A 22526-nucleotide genomic window follows, 5' to 3' on the forward strand; every position below is an offset into this window, starting at 1 on the left:
GTTTCTACCACGAATTTCTCATGCATGTTTGTTTCAACAATAGTGTGCTACACAATTTGAGCTTCCATGGTTACAGTTGAGTCAATTCTCTTGGAGTCTTGAATTGAAACTCCTTGTCGATAGCGCGCATTGTGTGTTTCCTTAATTGCAATCTTCTTTATTGTGAACCCTCCTGAGTCCAAATTTTGCAACTTAGAAGCAATCAAGTTTGTTTCCTTTTCCACTAGCCATATGTTGGGTACTCTAGCCGGGCATTGAGTGATTGTGTTACAAATATGCCACGTGTGATCCACACTATCATTGCAGAACCACATGAATTGTGTCTTTGAACCTTTACCATGAGCAATCTCTGTCCCACTTTCCCAAGTTTTGATACCCCAAAAGGATGGTGCAAGAGTGCTTATACCTGTGTTTTTTATGTTCTTTTTGCATTTTTCGGCTCTAGACCCTAGCCACCCTTGACATTGACCTATACTACCCCTTGGTATATGACAAATTACCCACATTGTCTTGTGGATGTCGGTCTCCTCAAACACCAGTGCACCCTCCTATTCATTGCCTTCTTGATTGGCCACCCTAACAGCTACCTCCACGATTAAGTGGAATGTTTTGTGTCAGAAACTCAAGTCAATGTGAAGCATTTTCTTCCTCATAGTTGACATGCCTAGCCTTTTTCCACTTCATAGGTATTGTAATATTATCCCCTTCAACTGTTGGTTGTTGATAGGGACGTGTACCTCCGAGTTGATCCTCAATCTCTCTTGCCAATAGTTATATACTCATCATCTAGTGGGCGTCTCCCTAAAAGTGATCTTTGTCTTTCATGTTGAATAGAGTGAGGCTTAAACTGCATGATGTGTTTTAAGATTTAGCTTTTGAAAATCCTCAAAATACTGACAAACTATGGTATTGGAGATTATTGCGAATAGTAATGGTGGTTGTATTCAGATTGCACATTTCAGTTTAGAAAATACAGAGAAAGAAACAAAAGATGCCTTGTTGAGCATTGTCAAGCCACACATTGTCGAGAAATGCCTTTGTCCATTTTGTGATGGGGAGATCTGTGAGTCTGCATTGAATGCATCGATTTTATTTCAACTGCCAATAATCTTTACTCAAGTGGTACGACAACAATTGAACAGTCGAAGTAGATCCTCATGTGTTAGCTTGCTCTAATGGATAAACATATTTTGGTTCGCATCTAAGCCAAAGTAGCAAAGAAAGATAAAGTAAATATTCTTGCAAGTCATGTATGGTTTTCTCTATGCTACTCGCTCTGCAAAGTCTCCACATGTACACATCGGGCTACCGATATGAATCTCATACCTCTCGCCTTCAAACCTATGAGCTAGTTGTTTCTACCACGAATTTCTCATGCATGTTTGTTTCAACAATAGTGTGCTACACAATTTGAGCTTCCATGTTACAGTTGAGTCAATTCTCTTGGAGTCTTGAATTGAAACTCCTTGTCGATAGCGCGCATTGTGTGTTTCCTTAATTGCAATCTTCTTTATTGTGAACCCTCCTGAGTCCAAATTTTGCAACTTAGAAGCAATCAAGTTTGTTTCCTTTTCCACTAGCCATATGTTGGGTACTCTAGCCGGGCATTGAGTGATTGTGTTACAAATATGCCACGTGTGATCCACACTATCATTGCAGAACCACATGAATTGTGTCTTTGAACCTTTACCATGAGCAATCTTTGTCCCACTTTCCCAAGTTTTGATACCCCAAAAGGATGGTGCAAGAGTGCTTATACCTGTGTTTTTTATGTTCTTTTTGCATTTTTCGGCTCTAGACCCTAGCCACCCTTGACATTGACCTATACTACCCCTTGGTATATGACAAATTACCCACATTGTCTTGTGGATGTCGGTCTCCTCAAACACCAGTGCACCCTCCTATTCATTGCCTTCTTGATTGGCCACCCTAACAGCTACCTCCACGATTAAGTGGAATGTTTTGTGTCAGAAACTCAGGTCAATGTGAAGCATTTTCTTCCTCATAGTTGACATGCCTAGCCTTTTTCCACTTCATAGGTATTGTAATATTATCCCCTTCAACTGTTGGTTGTTGATAGGGACGTGTACCTCCGAGTTGATCCTCAATCTCTCTTGCCAATAGTTATATACTCATCATCTAGTGGGCGTCTCCCTAAAAGTGATCTTTGTCTTTCATGTTGAATAGAGTGAGGCTTAAACTGCATGATGTGTTTTAAGATTTAGCTTTTGAAAATCCTCAAAATACTGACAAACTATGGTATTGGAGATTATTGCGAATAGTAATGGTGGTTGTATTCAGATTGCACATTTCAGTTTAGAAAATACAGAGAAAGAAACAAAAGATGCCTTGTTGAGCATTGTCAAGCCACACATTGTCGAGAAATGCCTTTGTCCATTTTGTGATGGGGAGATCTGTGAGTCTGCATTGAATGCATCGATTTTATTTCAACTGCCAATAATCCTGTGCATGGACTTTCATAATTTGAGGTACCAAAGTGGAACAAAATGGAAGTATGCCAGTTCGGATGACTCATTCGACTCGCATATGCAACGGTCAAAGACAAAGGCGTGTTTATGGTTGTCTATCAAGATGATAACTATGCCATGGTTCATGTCAACTCGGGTGTTGTCGGATGGCATGAGGACCGCACAAACATAGTGGTTTGCAAGACATCAATATGCAAGAAACAGACCAGGATTGTGCGCTCTTTGTTAGTATTCGTAATGAGGAAAGAGCTTCCATCACTAACCCAAGCCATAGAGTTTCCACAAGACGACAATTGGTTTGATACACTGGAAGAGGACGATTGGACAAAATAGGAAGATGGCACATTGTTAAGAGGTATAATTTGACATTTTGAAACTAGGAAATAGTATCACAACAATGTTTTGCAAGAGTATGGAATGTGGGCATGGCTTTGTTTGGAAATTGCTAGCACAGTACACAAACGAGCATGACATTGTGGTGCAATACGAAGGAGACTCTAGGGCATTGGCATTGCCGGGAGCTAGATGGGTCAAATGGTTACAATATTTGAGGACAACGAGGAATTTACCACCAAACTTTGTTCCATTTTGGATCTACAAGTCCTTCGCCTCACAGAGATGCAGGAGCGTGGGAAGAGGCATGCGGAGGAGACGGATCCTACAACAGGGGAGGCATCGTTGGTGGGATAGAAGCCAAGCATCATAGAGTTAGAATGACCAGCCCATGCTTTATAGTAGGAATGTTAGCCTAAGCCCAACAACATGTAAAATGAGAACTTTTTGTAACCCAATGCAAACGGCCAATTTTTACTTGTGATGTAATGGAGATATATTTTTGTCATATTATCTACATTTGCAATTAGTTGGGTTTCTAGTCTTCAAATAAGCTTGTTGAAAATGCTCAGAAAGAGAGGGTGGGGAAGAGATAAAGGGAGGGAGAAATTTAGACAGGACAGAGAGAGAGAGAGAGAGAGAGGGTGGGAGGGAGAGATTGCTCAACTTCCTAAACTGGTACAAACAAGTGGTAGATTTTGTTGAATTGGTATTATAGATGCACATAGCTAGATAGACATAAATTTAGGAAAAAAAACGGTTTGTAACAAATAAGGGGGAGAGTCAAGATAATGAGGAGAGCACCTCTAGAGAGCTTTACAGAATTATTAATTTGAGCAAGCTTTTTTAAGAGAGATTTTTCAAGTTAATAATATGGGGCGAGCTTTTTGGAGATATCCTTTTTGAATAGTTTACCATTTGGTTCAATATCCAAAAAAAAGCTCTCTCTAAAGCTCGCTACAAATGCTCACTCGATATCTCACCTATGCCTCCTTCTCCTATTAGCATAGTCCCTTTGTAATGCCAGTGATCCACCATGCAGCATCCGGCCCATGAACTATGAGACTCAAATTTTATGCAATCAAATATCTATTTTCCAAGTGTTTGACAGTTGGTGTATGCTTGTATCTAAGCACTCAAAAGGTTTATCATGCTTGTGAGGTGTGCCTGTGTGCTCTTTATTGTGCATCATAGCTTGGATGTAAGCTTCCTTGTTGCAATGTAATTGATATTCTTGTTTGATCCTTTCAAAGCAGTGCATCTTGGATAAGGTTGGGAAGAGTGATACAAAAAGGGACCAAATACTTATGTTGCTACAATCTAATGCAAGCTCATTCACTAATTCTCTCTCTCTCTCTCTCTCTCTCTCTCTCTCTCTCTCTCTCTCTCTCTCTCTCTCTCTCTCTCTCTCTCTCTCTCTCTCTCTCTCTCTCTCTCTCTCTCTCTCTCTCTCTCTCTCTCTCTCTCTCTCTCTCTCTCTCTGTGAATCTTAATGATGTTCACGTAGGTGGGCCTCTTGATCTATTGCATGTGTTTCTTAACACAATCGTCTAACATTCTAACTGACATGAATCATTAGGGAGCTGACCAGTTGATTGCTCAAAGTGGAAGCATCACATTTCATACTGCTTGGTTAAGCCCAAGTGTTCTCCCGTGTGAGGATCAGCAAGTGTCTCAATTGTGGACAAGTAGAGGGCTAGACATGGTGTGTGCCCATGACTAAAGGGGGATTCAATAGGTAGCAAGGGTGTAGGGATGTTCCCAATGACAAAGGCATGGGAGAGTATGTGGAACTAATTTCCATGATGATGTTGAGGCATTCAACATATAGGAGTTCGATCCATGACCAATTGGGTCAGTAACAACGTTAGAGTCATAGAAGAAATTCGTGGGTGTGGGCATTGGTCTTGACATCCAGACGAAGGACAAATCGTATGTTGATGAAGCCAAATTTTGAGATGTGCAAAGCAAGGACTTCATAGTAGTGGATCCAACTTCTGAGACGTGCCATAAGCAACGGCTTCATAGTAGTGGAACTACTGCACTTAGTTGCATTTTAAGAGTATTGAAGGGATTCAAAGGTTTTAACAACGAGAATCACACTTGTTGGGGAGGATGATGAGGGAGGGATGAAGTTGTTGCCAGGGTAGCATGTCTAATTTTCAAAGGAGCAGTCCATGGGGATGTGGGAAGGTGAGGCTAGGAGGTGGTAATTGGAAACATTCAACCCTTCCTTGCAATTGTGGAAGGCTCTAATCAAGGGCTCGTATTTCATGACATGCTTGCGATTATGAGGGGTGGATTGTGAAGATTGCTTAAGTGCCCATTCAAACATGGATCAAAGGCTCAAGCATCCACATCTTACACGTGGTCTGTTGCACCAGTGATTGACAGGTTTCTTCCTTAGACGAGAGAGTCAAGTGCTTGATCTCAAAATTTATTGAAGGTTCTGCTTCTACTGAGGCTTTGTTCACTTGCCCATTTAAGGGGGTCAGAGGCATCCTGCGGAGGGGAAATAGGTAGGTTGTTATGTGATGTAGAAAATAGAGTAGCTTGCTCGCTTAGTTGATGGCATGAGTCAAGGGTTGCTTGTGCAAGGCTGGTGCTCAAAGGAAGCCAATGTTCAGGGTGCTTAAAGAAGGTTAAATCCAAGCATGGGGCAACAAGATCCTCCATTAACTTAGCCGGATACCATGTAGAAGTCTTATTTCTAGCTTGAATGTGCATTTTTCGTATGCACTAATTTCATTGTGGTTCATCATGAATTTGCATCTGCAAACAATGGAAGCTTATTCAATCAGCGAAATGGAACTCGAACAAAAGCCCTCATGGCTCCCTTGATGACAACTTATCTAGCATGGTGGAGTGTGAGCTTATGGGTAGCCATGCCCTCACTCTTGAAAGGATTCATCTATGGGAGAAGAAAGGATTCACTCTTGAAAGGATTCATCTATGGGAGAAGAAATTGTTTTATGGAGTGAAAATAAGAATTCCATGCCCTCAACTACTCTCTATATCCCTCAAGGTGGGTTTAAATCGTGATGTCACGTTATTTAGGAATATGTGGTGTAGGTTGCAGAGACCTTGAGGAGAGAATACCAAAAGAAGTGCAATTTGTTGAGGTAGTAGAAGGCGAAGTGAGAGGATGCAAGCATCATTGATAAGACACGATTTTCCATGAATCATGACCATTCTCAAATGCTTGTTGCCTGCCAAGTGATTGAGTCCACCTCTGTGGCCATTATAAAAGTGTGTGATGACAAGTTCTACCCTCAGCTAGTGGAGCTCTCCGAAGGGTATGTATGCTATCATTTATGTGCTAGCTCTCCTTCAAGGCCTATCCCCTTTATTGTGGTGAATATGATCTTGCCTTGGATTAAGGGCCTAATTAGATTGCGGTGTTGTGATGATTACCTTTGGGTTGTAGATTATAGATGAAAAATATCATAAATTTGTATTTGGTTTGCTTAGTTATGGATGGGATGTCTTGCATTTGGTCGATTTTGGCATTAGTTTTCACTCATGTAGTTGTAACATGGCAAGGAGTGCATTGTGTGATATGGATTATTATATTGATGTACATGTGGAGGATGATGCACGAGTGCCATGTACTCCAAAGCAAGTGGTGCTGCAATTCAAAAGCTTAGAGTTGACGTGGGTCACTGAGGAGGCCACCTCGTAGTACCACCACCATGCCACAATAGTGCTAGAGAAGGAGCTCAATAGTTGGCATGAGTTTTTCTGCAAACTTGCGTGCTCTCATCGTGACTACATTATGGCCCTCAAAGGCTGGGCCCATCTTGGCCTCTTGCACATTGGGGATGTTAATGATCTTCCCAATAAAGAGAACCTCCATGTTACTGTGCAAATGAATACTTCTTAGTACCATTTCCCTTGCAATGAAAGCTCCTACTCTGTCGATTGTTTCTCTATGAGAGAAGTGGCAAAAGGCTCTTGATTGCTTACCTGGTAAGGTTGCATCTGAAGCTATCAAGAGCTAGGTTGTTGTTGTTGTTCATGCTCTTATAGTTCAGCAATTTGATGAACATAAGCAAAAGAGTAAATTTGAGAGGCTAAGCAAGAATCTGGATAAGAAGACTCAAAGCCTTCACCTGGAAGAGAGGAAGCAAGTGGAAGTGGCTGCTTGTACACCCCCACATGTCTCCACAAGTGATGAAAGTTGAGCACGAATTCAGGGTGCACAAGTGATAAGTACCCTACATTTTCATCGATGATTTTGGCAAAGTATCCATTGAAAGAGAATAAGACTATAAAGGAGGCTTTGAGAAAGAAATTGGAGAGCTAGAGTGTGAAGCATAACAAATGTGTTGCTAATACAAGAATGCTTACTATCAACTATTTGCAGACAAGTTAAACACTAGTGTGCCCACATAATGTTTATCTTGGACGCTACCATGCATGTAGATGTGGTGAAATCAAGCTTTGATAGATTCAGTAAATATTTGTTTTTTTAATAGTCTTTGTCAACCTCCCAATATCCCTATCATGAATACATGTTTTTTATTCTGTTGATCAAATATTGGCCATGGGTTTCTATATCGTCAAAAAGTGGCAAAGAAGTGCGAGAGGCTCCATAGAGGTGGCACCATAAGTTTGTGAAATTCTATGATGTTAGACATGCAGCATTAGCATTGCACATATTGGAGGGTGTGGAGTAAGAAGGAAAGAAATGGAAGATTGAGTTTAGTAGGCCAAGTGGGAATACAAAAAGCATGGTGCAATCGTGAGCATTGTGCCATGAATGGCATCATCACAATCATCACTCATAATATTTTGATAATCGATCATTGTGGTGGAAAGTTTAAGACGACAAGAGCTCAACAATCACTCCCCTCATGTTGCTACTTGCTTTGAGGCCGCTATTTTGTGCCACAGAGGATTTCAACAAGAGCCCTCTTCAACTCTGCAAAGTTGTTGCCTTCTTCTTCTCTTGTAGTGCTACTAATGACGTTGTGTTGTGTTTCTTTTTCCCTTGAGCTATTTGTAATCAGAGTGAATGAGCAACCACCCATGAAAAGGAGAGAACTTTTGCATCTTTTTTCCATCACTACAACAACTACTGATGCGTTTGAGTTGCAAATATTTACTCTATGATATTTTGGATGCTTGACCTGCTATTTGATTGCGACCACTATAGCTTCACATGTTGTGTGTAACTAGATGCTATCACAATTTCTCTAGAGAGCAGTTTGAAAGTGACCTAGCACATTCTAGACTATGTGTAACCAAATGCTATCGCAAGTTTGCTAGAGAGCAGTTCATAGGTGACCTAGCCCATTGTAGGCTACGTAACTAGATGCTATCACAATATCGCTAGAGAGCAGTTTGCGAGTGAGCTAGCCCATTCTCTTTCTATTTGTCTTGTCCGTTCTGCAACAAAAAGGAGAACAATGGTTTTCTCGCTACCATCACATAGCATAACAAGCACTGGTCTACGACTTCACTACACTACTAACATATTTGCTGCCATTTGATTGTTCTAAATGATTGCATTGTTCAACCTTCATGCTCTACAGTTTCATTGCACTTGCACAACACTACCCTAGCAACATAGGCTTTTGAAGCCCTTTGATGGTAGCATTGTGACTTCATCTACAATAGTGGTTGAGAGCACAAGATCATTTGTAATCTAGCATCATCAAATCAACAAGCCATATTTGAGTAATTAGACTTTACCTCGGGTCGTGCATGTTTTAACAGCATTCTTCAGTGGTGCTTGTGACCTTCAAGTTTTTTAGTGCATGTGAGAGGATCAAGGAGGTGAGTGCTTCCGTGTCCTTACATTGTATAATTTTCATAGAGCAAGCACTTTGCAAGCACGACAATGGAATCTGATGCAATGGATTGGTACAATATGAAGTTCCTCTTTCATGACACTTTTCATGACACTCAAGAAGCTTTTTAAAAGAGGGAGCTTGCCTACATTTTGACAAGAAGTTTACCACTAATGAGTTGGAGAATCCTCATTAATGCAAACAACAATGTTCCTATGTTCTGGTAATCTACCTATTAAGCATGTTGTTTGTGCAACTGCTAAAATTGTTCCAATATTCAAGGCTGCTTAATTGGCTGTATGCTCAAATCAAAGTTCCACAATCAAGGATTGTTAATGAAGCATACACATGAACATGGAAAATAATACCCTTAGAAGGATCGACTTCATACTAGTGGCATCCTTGAGAGACTGAAAATTGGCCTCGCATTCTAGGGTCCATATAAATTTAACTCCCTTCTGGGTTAATTCATATTTTGAAATGGCCTTTGTTGTGAGCATATGAATAAACCTTCAATAAAAGTTGATGTACCCCAAGCATTAACTCAATTCAGACACGTTCATTAGTATTCTAGCTTGCTTGACACTTCTGGATCTTGTCTTTGGTGATCTCTATGTTATTTTTGAACACAATATGTCCCAATAGCTACCCCTTTTAGACCATGTATATTGATCTAAAAAATTCAAACAGATTCTTTTCTCTCTACATCTCTCAAATACCATCTCCAAAAATAGGAGAGCATGTCTTCAAATGAGAAAATTGTGAAATCATCCATAAATATTACCAAAAATTTGTGCAAAAACTCATTGAAGATCTCCATCATACATCGTTGAAAGGTGGCCGGAGCATTAGATAAGTCAAATGGAATTAGTAAAGCATGAAAGCTCCCCATTCAATGATGAGCATTGTTTTAGCACGATCTTCTGGTGCTATTTCCAGCTGGTTGTATCCACTATACCCATCCATGAAACTATACATTTCATGCCTTGCTATCTCATCTAACATCATATATGTGAATGGCAAAGGAAATGGATCTTCAATTTTCTGAGCATTTTTCTTCCTATAAACCATATAGACCCTTAGTTTCCCATTCTTTTTTGGAACTACCACTATAGGAAACAAGTGGTCGCTACTTGCCACCTCAGGTATTTGATGCTCCCATGCAAAAACATCTCGATACTTGTGAAACAACTGCCTGAATTTTTCCTTAATTTTTGATTTAGATGTTTATTGAGTTTTACCATTTTAGGATTTGATTTTGAACCTAGATTCCACTCCTCTATTTCTTGGTTGTATGATAGTAACTGGTTTGCCAATGATTCAACTTTCTTCTTTGTACTTATGCCTATCACATATTCATTGACATAATTATCCATGTCAATTGAGTCCCCCTCTTGATAAGATGGTACCTTATTATGCCCAGTATTATCCATGTGCTCTTCATCTGGCCTGGCCTCTTTAGTAGCCTGGCTTTACTGTTCTCTAGACGGCCTACCATCTAGATTCATTAGTCTTTCACCTAGATTTGACTTAGTGAAGTTGTTTGGATACTATTGTCTTTGCCGTTCTGCCCTTTTGCGATGTAGAAGCACTACATTTAAATCTATCTCAACTATGAAAGTTATATTCATTGATGTTAACATTCTTTTGATCTTCTTGGTTCCATATTTTCTACATAGCTCTTATGGCTGCATTGCCCTTCTCCAATTTCTTGTATTGTTTGTCTTTATCTAAATTATTTTAATGGGCCCTTGTATTGTTACTTTGGCCTGCATAGTTGTGTATGACTCCTGCACTCTTGAGCCACGGCCTTCCCAATCTCATGTTGTATGCCATGTGAAAATCTGATAGACGACTCACCTGGACTATATCATGGTCTACCATTTTGATTTTGTAAGGAATGGGTTTCATTTCTTGAATTCCCAATCTTTGTCTGACATGCTCCCCTAGAATGTTGACCCCAATACCACCATCCAATATGACTCTCGATAGTGGTTCCCATTGTTTCTTGATCTTATAGTCAATCTGGATGATTGATACTTCATTATAGACAGGTCCATTGCAACTGCATTTGACTCTTTCTTCCTTTATGTCTTCATAAAACTCGCATCCCAGGTGACATTCTTTAGATGTCATCTAGTTCAATAGTCAACCTCTAGATTCACTCACAGAGCATGACATAAGTCTAGTCATGTTCATTTCTAAAGCTACTATTTGAGCTCAATGATCTGGATCGTTGTCCTCGTGCCATGCCTTTGTTGGCCTCTTACATCTCTAATGGATCCCTTTGTGAGGAATCACATTGTTGCTTCTGAACATTTTTTGTTCCCGTATCCAATTTATCAGCCTTTGCTGCGTCCACCTTGACTTGTCGGAAATCCTTCTTTAAGTGCTTCTCTTAGCCCTTTGCTAGTTAAAAAACTTCTTTCCCAGCATTGTCCCTACCAGATTCTTTATCTGAGGTTTCCTTCTCTAGAGCCTATGAACCCTTCGACAAAGTCGCTGAATGGTTCTGGCATGTAAGCATTTTTTTAGCATCTTCTTTGCCGAATCCTCCATGATCTTAGCCGCTAGTGTCCTCTGCTCTTGTCGTTCATCTACCTCTTTGGCCTTTTTGTTGGCCTTCAAGATAGCCCTTTGCTTCTCCCACTTCTCTTCACATTCCTTGTTTGATTGGACGGCTCATCTGATAGCTCCTCAATGACAACTCCAACACTCTTGGTGATCACACGCACTGAAACTGGCTATGCCATCTTACCTTTGGCCACTTCAACTTTTACATTGTCTAGCCACTGAGCTATAAAGCATCAATATTTATTGCAAGTATAGCAATTGAAGTTACATCGAGTAAAATCAGTTCTACCCTAATCTCTACCAACAAAATTTTAATCACATTCTCTTCTTGCCATGTTGTTGGTACTTGCCCCATTATCCATATTCTTTGGCATTCTCTCTTGCTTCACTGGCTTTGGATTCATTAGAGCTATCATGGACACATCCTTGCCTTCTTTAAAATGGTGCATTCTTTACTTCACTAATGTCCAATTGCTTTACAATAGGTACATTGGCAACCCTCATCCAACCTATGCTCTTTCAATCTACATTTTGTACATTAGGTCTCTATCTTCCCATTGCAGCTTTGGTCTTGGATATTTTAGAGATTTACTTGGATAGTTGCTCAATCTTCTTCATCTAAGATCCCTTCTTATTCTTGGATTGATCCTCTCGCTCACTGTTTGAGGAACTGGAGTTGGTACTTGACGCCTCAATGGATGATTCACTATCACTTGAACTCCCTCTACCTTTGCGTCCCTTCTCCTTCTTGGCATGCTGCTCCAATTTTAGAGCTCTCTACACCAGATCATTGAATTTCCTAGTTGGCGTCGGTACCTCTTGCTCCCATAGTTTCTTACTTTTGAATCCACTAAAAAACCATGCTCGCATTATTTTCTCTGATGATGGTTCATTCAAGTGCTTGGTTAACTCCTTGATCTTCTCCACATAACTTCTAACAGACAACTTACCCTGCTTGATTTTATCTAGCTCGCAGAGGATATCTTCATCCACACGATTCTCATTGTACTCTAGTAGAAATGCCTTTTTCAACTTGCTATAGGCACAAAGCTTGCATGTTGGATAGTGGTAATCCCACTTCCTTGCTGCATCCTCTAGAGTTTGTGGGAAGTATTCTCCTCAATCATCTTCATCAATATCCTTTAGGTCATCATATCGTTCAAAGGCTTGAATATGTACGTCTAGATCGTCCTTTTTACTACATTTGAATGTTGGAAAAGCATTTTTTAGATCACTAAATTGTCACACATACTTGGATCTATGATGATCTGATTCTCTTTGCTTGTGTCTCTTTTCCTTGTGGTTTTATTTCTTTTCTCTATTTCTGTGCTTGTTGTTATGATCTGTATGAGCCTCCCAACTGTCATTATAATAATCATTGGTTTCTATGACAATATCATGTTCCTCCCTCTTATTGCCTTTTGTCTGTGATGAGTGTGCGACCTTTCTCTTCTATTATGCCTACTAGCATCACTTCCATGAGTATGTACTTTTGCTTTGCCCTTTTGCTCTGAATAACGAGACCCATGGGAATGAGAGCAGCTCTCAACTCTCTTTGAATGACATCTCCTTGATTTACTAAATGTTGAGAATCCTTTGCCCGACAATCTCTTCTCCCTGGATTGGCATCAGTTTCCTCATTCTAAGAACATGGTTCGCCATCAAAGCTCTACTTTGACTCTTTAACAACTATGTTGATGTGGTCCTTGCCCTCAACAAACGCTATAGTGGGCCTTCTTCCTCTTGATGAATGTCTTGGCACCATTGGGAATAGTTGATTGACTTTGAATTATTGTCATGTAGCTTGTAATGGTGGTGACTAGGTTGACCGCCTCCTAGCTGTAGAGTTGGAAAAGCGAAGTTCAATTGTAGTGCCCATTTGGCCGGACCTATGTGGATGACATGCCACACTTATATAAAGCATTTAGGATGAGGGACATTCCTCATTATCTCACACGCTAGGTGGTGAGCTTGGTATCTACCTCCTTGTGGTGGAATACCTATAGTGGTATTACAACAATGTAATGTTGGTATCAGAGCTTGGGTCACCATGTGTGAACGGGCTTGCATAACCTTAATCCAATGATCATTGGCTTAAGGGGATTTTGGGGTGGGATAAGGTATCTGGTGTTGTGAGGAAGGAGAAGCTACATAGAGCTCAAGCATCATAGCTCAAGGGGAGAGGGGTCTTTTTCTCTCGCACATTCTCTCTCTCTCTCTCTCTCTCTCTCTCTCTCTCTCTCTCTCTCTCTCTCACACACACACACACACACACACACACACACACACCAACAATTGACTTTCTCTCTCTTTCGACTATTGTCAACATGACTCCCACTCATCAATTTCTCGCTTAGCACGAACGGCCCCCCACTTGTTGTTTGTTTGCATCCTGCAGGTGTGCTACTTGCCACCATGCACCACTGCTCACTTGTACTGCACCCTTCTTGCTGCCTGTACCACCCTACACTATCATCCTCTTGCTAACAATCCATCTACAGGCTTGCCATCGGATGCCTGTCACACCGGTCATTGCCGATCGCCTGTCGTTGCTCGTCGCCAACCGTCGTCCACCTACTACTACTTGCCATTGTTGTTCTCCTGTGCTGATCTCCCTCGTTGCCACCATTCAGAAGCTCAATCGATTTGGCTCTCCTCATGCTATTCATCGAAGCAGCAAGGCTTAAAATTCATTTTTTTAAAAGCTTATGTTTTTCCTTATTACTTTAAGAGGCCAATCTCGCAAGGCATTTACATCTACACTCAAGGCGATTGGGAGAAATTGGGCCATGAAATGGAGCAGTCACCTGCTCAAATGGACAAAAATGACAACACGAAGACAACGCGTAGACGTTCCTCATTGATTGTACGTGTGATCGAATGCCACAATGTGCCCCCATCAATTTCTCGTCATTCAATCACCTAGATCGATTTTGGCTATATTGGTTTGGATTTCTTAGCACAGACTCCCGCAGTGGATTTTGTGACTCACTGTCGACTCCTATGCCAAATCGCTACTCGAGAGGGGGGTGATTATTTTACTTCTTTCTCATTTTTAAAGCATTGTGTGAGAAAATATTCATTTTTTTGTGTGTTTATTTTTCAAAACCATAAAATAAAAATGTATGTGTGTTGTATAGTGTCCCCACTGCCCTCTACCTCTCTAGGCTTTTTGAGTTTGTTATCATTGGCTAAAGGCTTAACCCCGATTGAGCTATCTAGCCATAGATGACAGGTTCTTTCTAGCTTGAGAGGACATTTGCCGATCACTTCACGTGAGCCACCAATGCCCTCCATAAATGTAGACCCTACCATTGGACCCGGGGAGCTCGTAGAGGTTGGTGACCTTGATGACCCACTTTTGGATGATGAGCCAAATTTTATGGAGATTGACATTGCCTTGGGGGACGATGAAAAACCCTTGGATGATGATGACGAGGAGCATGACCTGGCCATCCTGTTGATATCCTGACAAAGATGGAACTCTTTAGTAGGATATTCATATATTGCAATGCAAAATTGACCACCCTAGAAAAAATGTAGGGTGATGTAGTCATAATTCTTTAGAGCATCTCCACACGTCTAGACGCATTGAAAACCACTTCAATTGTCTCTCTTCTTCCTTGTTATAGGAGGATACCCACAACATGAGTGAGTGTAGCCTCATTTGTAGTTATGCGAGTCCAAACCGATGCACTTCTGGGGCATTGTGTAGAGAAATCCTCATCTCTAATCAAGAATTTCTAATTGCCTAGATTTGGAAGCGAGGAAAGAGAGCAGAACAAAGATTTTGTGAACATGTTCCTAGAAAATTGGTTAGAGGCTCATGTGCTGCACAAGCACTCTCATAGAGGCTAACTTCTTGCTGATTGACAAGGCATACAAGTGTGGGATGAGCTTGACCACTTATCTTGCCATTTGGGCAGAGCTCAAAGATTTTGTGAACATGTTCCTAGCAAAGTGGTCAGAGGTTGATGTGCTGCAGAAGCATTCTAGTTGTGTGCAACCCATAGAGGCTAACTTCTTGTGATTGACAAGGCATACAAGTGTGGGATGAGCTTGACAACTTATCTTGCCATTTGGGCAGAGTTCAAAGGATTTTTTCAAAGGAGTTCTTGCCAGGCAGTAGTGAAGAAGAGAGAAACTAGAAGTTATGGGTCAAGTGTTCAATGGAGAACAAGTCCCTAGCTCAGAAATCTCAAACTATAGAGAAATAGTAAAGTTAGAAGAAATTGATGCATTCCAAACTTTGCGGGGCTTCAAGAGGGGCCTCACAAATGATTATCTTGACTACATCGAGCCTCTTCAACTGAAAGATTTATCTAAGGGGACCAAATATGCACAAATCTATGATGACATCAAGCATCATGGTGCACGGGGGATGGGGCAGGTAGGGCTGGGGATAAAGAAAAAAGGGGCCAGGGTTCAAGAGAAAGGGGTTGTGTAGTGAGGGGTAGGGGGAGAGGACTGACCAGGGAGGTCGGAATGGTTTCCGGCTCAAAAATCGCAACCATTTAAAAAGAAAAGAGAGTAAAGAGAGAGCTATGTTGAAGCATGAAGGAAAAATTAATGCTTTAGTTGCAATGAGGTAGGGCACACCAAGGGAAAATGCCCAAAGCTGAAAGCTAGCACTAGTGGCAGTGAGCCTAAGAGAGATGGTAAATCCTCTAGGCAGTTGCACATGGTGCAGAGGCTTCCTCTCGATTTCAGAGAGTTCAGGGAGGTGATGATATGTCATTGTGATTATCGTCATGCTTGTTAAGTGACACCAGCTATATGACAACCTAGCATAGGTCCTCATGACATGGTGCACATGTATGACACCATAGGTGGCCATGGAGTCATTGTTTTCATAGACGATGGATTCTAGCCATATTTTCTTAAACTACTCATTGGTTAAGGTTGATCGAGATTGTGAGCGATTGTGAGTACATTATTGACTTGGCCAATGGTTATGACAAGATGGTATGGAATATTGTAGTCTTGGGAGTCTACTAGCCATGCATGACTACAAGGCTTTGCTTCACTTTCAAGTCATGTACTTGGCTAGACAAGACATGTACAAGAATAGAGTGGTTGTACAACTTGGGCCCTAGTCTAGTGAGGAGTTCTTTGCACAACATGCTACAACTTGAGCATGGTGGTAGGGTCATCACCCTACAAGGTGACTGTAGTGTCCCCTCTTGTCCTTCTCATCTCTTCTATGGAGCTACATAGAGCATCCTACAGAGGCAAGATTGTAGAGGTATTTGCTTGTTAGCCTCTTTTAAATTCTATTGTTTTAAATGGCAGTAATAAAAGAGTTTCCATAGTTGAAACTGTAAGTAATGTTTGTGTATACAAACACACTAGCGATGACCTTGGACGAGATCCACGATTCGAGAACCCTGCATGGCATGCATGCGACTTTAAAACAAAAAAATCAAAGGCAAAAGAGGCCTTCTACAAACAAGTACGTAGATGCTTTAATGAATTTGTTAGAGGAGTTTCAGAATGTATTTCCTTGTGATTTATTGGATGGTTTGCCACCATCTTGGAAGGTAGAACATGGTATCAATATTGTTTTAGGTTCAAAACCTATAAGTAAGAAGTGGAAAAATAGTTAACGAAATACTTTAAAAAAAGTTTTATGAGGCCTAGGTCTAGTCCATAGGCATCACTTATTCTTTTGGTTGAGGAGAAGGACAAATTTATGCAGATGTGCATAGATTAGACTCTGAATCAGATAATAATTAAGAACAAGAACCTAATACTACGTACAAATGAGTTGTTTGATCAACTCTTTGGGTCAAAGTATTTTTTAAAGATAGACCTGGGATTTGGTTATCATCAAGTTAGAATTAGACTAGAAGATGTTGAGAAAATAGTATTTAGGACCCGTTTTGGGCATTTTGAGTTCTTGGTTATGCCACTTGGGGTAATCGATCCACCAACAACATTTATGATGCTTATGGAAAACATTTTATGTCCATACTCAGGAAAATTCATAGTAGTTCTACTCTATAGTAAATCTCAAAAAGAATAAGTCCATTTATGTTTAGTGTTCAAGCTATTGAAAGAACATAAATTATTTGCGAAGAAAAGCAAACGTGATTTCTTTAAAACCGAGATTCATTATCTAGGTCACATTATATTCGCAAAGGAAATGCGGATGGAAGTTGAGAAAGTGGAAGCTATTCTCAGGTGGCCAACACCAAAAAATCTTAAAGAACTATAGATTTTTCTTAGTATGTTGGGGTTTTACTGACAGTACATGAAGGAATACACAAAGATCAAAGTCCCACTGAAAAATCAGTTTAGGTCAACAAGTAAGAGTATAAGTTGGAAGTCCAATAGAAAAGCTTTGAAAAGCTTCAAGTGGCTATAGCACGTGCACCTATGTTGACTACAATGGATCCAAATGAGCCATTTGTCTTGGAGACATATGAAAGTAATGAGGCCATTGGAGCCATGGTTATGCAAAAGGGACGCCCAACTGCATTTGAGAGTAAAAAGTTAGATCATGTCAAGCGTAACTACTCGGCCTACGAGTGAGAGTTACTAGCTAGAGTACATGCACTTAAAAAGTGGAGACACTATTCATATGGTGCCATTTTTGAGGTTCAAATGGACCATTAAAGTCTAAAATGGCTTTCAAGTTAGAATGAATTGAAGGGTAGAAAAGTTTGATGGACAAAGATTCTACAGGAGTTTGACCCTTATATATATTACCAAAGAGGTAAATATAACATAGTGGCGGATGCACTTAGTCACAAGCCGCAAATTAATGAATTAAGCATCACAACCTTCAAGAATGAGATCTTGGAGTTACTATGTGGCTTATGTGTGCATGATCCATCCTTTACAGAGGTCTAATGTGATGTGCACAATCGCACTACTTCGCAGACACAACCATCTCCCTCATCGACACATAGTGCTAGTCCAGAGAGACAAGCCTATGTGCGATGAACAAGGAAGCAAGAGTTAGTACAAAGAGAATAACTAAGACTTCTGAATATATTTTGGGGTCATAGAGCTCTAACACAGACCCTTCATCACCTTTTGACAATTACCACTTCAAAGGGGGGTGATAAACTTCATCGAGGGGAGAAGTATATACTAGCTACTCCATTAACGATGGGTACTTACTCTACAAGGCTAGAGTGTGCGTACCAACTATTAGTGACTTTTGGGCCTGCATCCTTAAATAAAGTCATAGTAGTCCATCTCGGGATTGAAAAGATGTATATGCACTAGTTAAAAGACAATTCTATTGGCCTATTTTGTTTGAGGACACCCAAACTTATGTGCTGAAATGCAATAAGTGTTAGGTTAGTAAACATGAATGTCTCAAGGTTTCGGGACTACTCTATCCTTTGGAGGTTCCTAAAGGGAAATGGAAAAGCATTTCCATGGACTTCATTACCAGCTAAAATGCAATAAGTGTTAGGTCAGTTAACATGAAGGTCCTAAGGTTTGGGGACTACTCTATCCTTTGGAGGTTCCTCAAGGGAAATGGAAAAGCACTTCCATGGACTTCATTATGAGTATAGCCAAGACTAGTTGAGGGAATGACTCAATGTAAGTGGTAGTGGATAGGTTAATCAAAATGCCAAAGTTTATTGCCATGAAGAAAATTATTAAAACTCCAGAGTTGGCAAAACTCTTTATTGAACATCTCTACAAGCTATATGGCCTACCCTCATATATAGTATCAGATAGAGATAGGATTTGAAGGGAAGTCTTCAAAAAGCTGAATACTACTCTGAGCATGAGTACACCATATCATTCACAATATCATGGTCAAACCAAAAGGGTTAACCAAATCCTAGAGGACATGTTGCGTTCTTATGTAAGTAAGAAGCAATCTAACTAGAAAGAGGACTTACCCATTTTGGATTTTGCTTACAATAGTTCCAAACGTTCAACAACTGGTTTTACACCATTCATGTTGATGTATGGTTTCTTCTACTCAAGATCTCCTATAATTGTAGGCCTAGAAGATTCAATCTAACAAGGATTTCCGTGAAGATATGAATGATATGTTGAGGCAAAAAATGAATGCATTTGTAGTGCACAGGATCATGAAAAGATGTATGCTGATAAAGGACGAAGAAAAGTTGCCTTTGTAGAAGGTGATTTTGTATTCCTAAAGGTTTTTGCAAAGTCAAAAACCATGAAAATGGGAAAGTGCGACAAACTTCCTCCTAGATACTATGGTCCCTTCAAAGTTATTAAAAATATTGGGGATGTAGCATATAAACTTGAGTTACTAGAGAGTTATGAAGTTCACCTTGTCGTCCATGTTAGTAAACTAAAGAAATCAATTCATGATTTGGAGAATGTAAATTCTCTAGAGAATTTGGTTGACTTGATAGAGCCACCAAAGGTATCACATGAACCAAAAAGGATTCTAGGGTATCAAGATAGACAAACCTGTCATAAAGTATACTGAGAGATACTAGGTACGTGGACAGACTTAGACAAAGAAGCGACAACTTGGGAATGTCGTAGTGCAATTTCCAAAAGATTTTTCCATGTTTTTTTTGAAGACAAAAAAACTTCAGAAGGGGGGATAATGTCAAGTAGCCTTTCATGGTGGTGACTAGATCAACCGCCTTTTGGCCATAGAGTCAGGGAAGGTAGAGGTTTGGGAGAACGCTTGATCGTAGTGCCCGAGCAGCCGACGGATCTATGTGGACAATGACCACACTTCTGTATAGGGTCTAGGATGAGGTGCATTCCTCATTATCTTACAGCATGAGTGGTGAGCATGGTGACCTAAAATCCTTGTGGCAGAATACCTGTATTGGTATTACAACGATGTAATATTTCTAAGTAGGAGATTGGTTCCTGCCAATTGCTTTAGTTCACCGTTGTGATCATCAAAATGGAATGAGCTAGTCATTTGTTGGTTTAGAGTATTAAAGTCAAATGTCAGATATGAGGTTAGATAGAAGGAATAAAACCAGACTTTATATGACCAAATGGAAAGATAAGACATACAATTGAAGTGAACTATGAGAATAGAATTAGATGGTGGACATTGTGACAACTAGAATTGAGATATTGAGATTACCGTGTTAGAAGTACAAATGATATTTCACTGAGTGCTAGATTACAAGAAGGTACAAGAGTTCTAAAGACTTATGGATACAATAGAGCTTTGCTCAAGACCAACTGATTGAAGATAGATCTCCAAAATGAAAGTAGCGAGTCTTATTTATAGGTACCTATACCGGGTTTTGACTGATTCGGCCGTATAGTTATCGATCGATAAATACTAGATCTACTATTGGTAATTTTAGAATGTACAAGTCACTTCTAGAGATGGTTCTTCCAACCATCTAAAACTCATGATATATTTTCAAGGGTATTGTACGCAAGAGTGAGTACTAACTTATGTAGGGTTTGTTTTGTGTTTGCCTCACTACAATTATAGTTCATTGTGGTGATACTAAAATCAAAACCCTCTCGTACATTCATCACTACCCACTAATCTCTTTCCATTTTTTAATGAACAAGTCCCTCTTTCCCACTTGGTTTGACATTTTGGTGGCATGTTATCAACATCATGACTTGCAAGATATACACATACATTCTCTCTCCTTAAAATGCATGTGTCCTGATTTTATCATTTTTATTCTAGAGGCCCACGGGCTCATTCTTGAAACAAATTAATCAAATATCAAAAGGGCATGCCATGGAAGCTTGGTAGTGGAAAGGTCGGTGTGCTTGTTCCAATATTCTACATGAAGCTAATGTTATATTCTATTATATGGAGGAAATTAATGTGACTAATCCATGGGAAGGGAATAGGTATGGTTGGTGATGGGATCACAACCACCATCTAGGTAACAATGTTTACAAGGTTGCAAAGATATCACACTAAGTTTCTCCAATTAGTCATGTTTGAGGCAACAAGATGCTGCCTTTGAAAGAAAATGATAGGCAGGGAGCAAGAAAAACATTTTTCCTAATCGAAGAATACAAGAGAACACTTAAAAGTAATCTGGTTTTTAGGGAAAAATTTGAAGCATATGTCGGTGTTTACACTAAAGCTTGTAAAATTTTGTCGGTTTTCTTCAAGGCAAGCTCAAAATCTAGCCAAGATTTTGCAATTTGAGCTAGTTAAAAATACACTAAGCCTAGTTTTTGGTGAACACTTGTAGGGAGAGTTGTTTGTGGGTTTTTTTTTTTTTTTTTTTGGGGGGGGGGGGGGGGGGGGGGGGGGGGGACACATAGGAAATTCCTATGGTGGATATGGAGATAGCGTGTAGATAGTGGAATGGTCATACCAAAAAGAGTAATTTTTTCATAAATTGTACTAGGTCAAAATCTAGCCAAGATTTTGCAATTTGAGCTAGTAAAAAATACACTAAACCCTAGTTTTTGGTGAACAATTGCAGGGAGAATTTTTTGTGGGTTTTTTTTTTTGGGGGGGGGGGGGGGAGGGGGACACATAGGCAATTCCTATGGTGGATATGGAGATAGCGCATAGATAGTGGAATGGTCATACCAAAAAGAGTATTTTTTTCATAAATTGTACCTAGTGAATCTATTGACCACAAAAGGTTTGTAAGGTGTTGTTGCATTCCATAAGATGCACACAAATTACAAAGCTTTTTATAATGATGTTTTGCTAGCTACGCATCTATGTTGAAATAATCACCAATGACAATAACATTGTGGAAATTGCTAATATTTCAGGGAAGAGCAAATGAAGCATTTCAAAGAGAGAAGAGATTGGCCAAGGATGTGCATAGTAAATTGTGGCTAATTTATGTTTTTGACCTTCTTGGTTGTGAGATCAACAAACAATATTTTGATTTTGTTGGTTTGTTTGATGGTATATGATATGTGCATGAAGGTTTCATTGCAGTAAATTGCTATTGCATGAGTTCCATTTGAAAAGACAAGTTTAAACGCATTCAATGAGATTGTTTCTCTTGCTTATAATCTTGTTTATTGCAGGCACAAGATGTCGGATGATATCAAGGGCATGTTAGCAAGAATATTTTGGGCGACGTACCTATGCAAAGATGCCATGTTTAATGATTCAGTGATCATGTGTGTTCTTTTTGCCACCATCATGTCTCTTTGCAAGCAATGCCATGATGCCTCTTGCCATAGCCGTCGAGATTCTTGCTAGACAATGCTAACAACTTTGATATGCTTTTGTTCAAGCTTTTCAAGTAAGTATAGGCTGTTTGGGTCTTTAATTCATGAGAGGATAGTGTAAACCAAACCATAGCCATCTATGTTGCGTGGACTAAATGCAAGGCTTGTCATTGTAAAGCCTTGAGACCTATGGATGGATCTTACTAATGCAGGATGGATAATAAATTGTTTCCTT

General features: G+C 40.0%; 1 pseudogene; it reads left to right on the forward strand.

The window, feature by feature from the left end:
* Nucleotides 1–3014: 3014 nt before the first annotated feature.
* LOC147438300 (protein ALTERED PHOSPHATE STARVATION RESPONSE 1-like) lies at nt 3015–7197 on the forward strand (annotated as a pseudogene).
* Nucleotides 7198–22526: the final 15329 nt, after the last annotated feature.

Source organism: Adiantum capillus-veneris, chromosome 17, assembly GCF_014529385.1.
Source record: "Adiantum capillus-veneris isolate H3 chromosome 17, ASM1452938v2, whole genome shotgun sequence".
NCBI lineage: Eukaryota > Viridiplantae > Streptophyta > Polypodiopsida > Polypodiales > Pteridaceae > Adiantum > Adiantum capillus-veneris.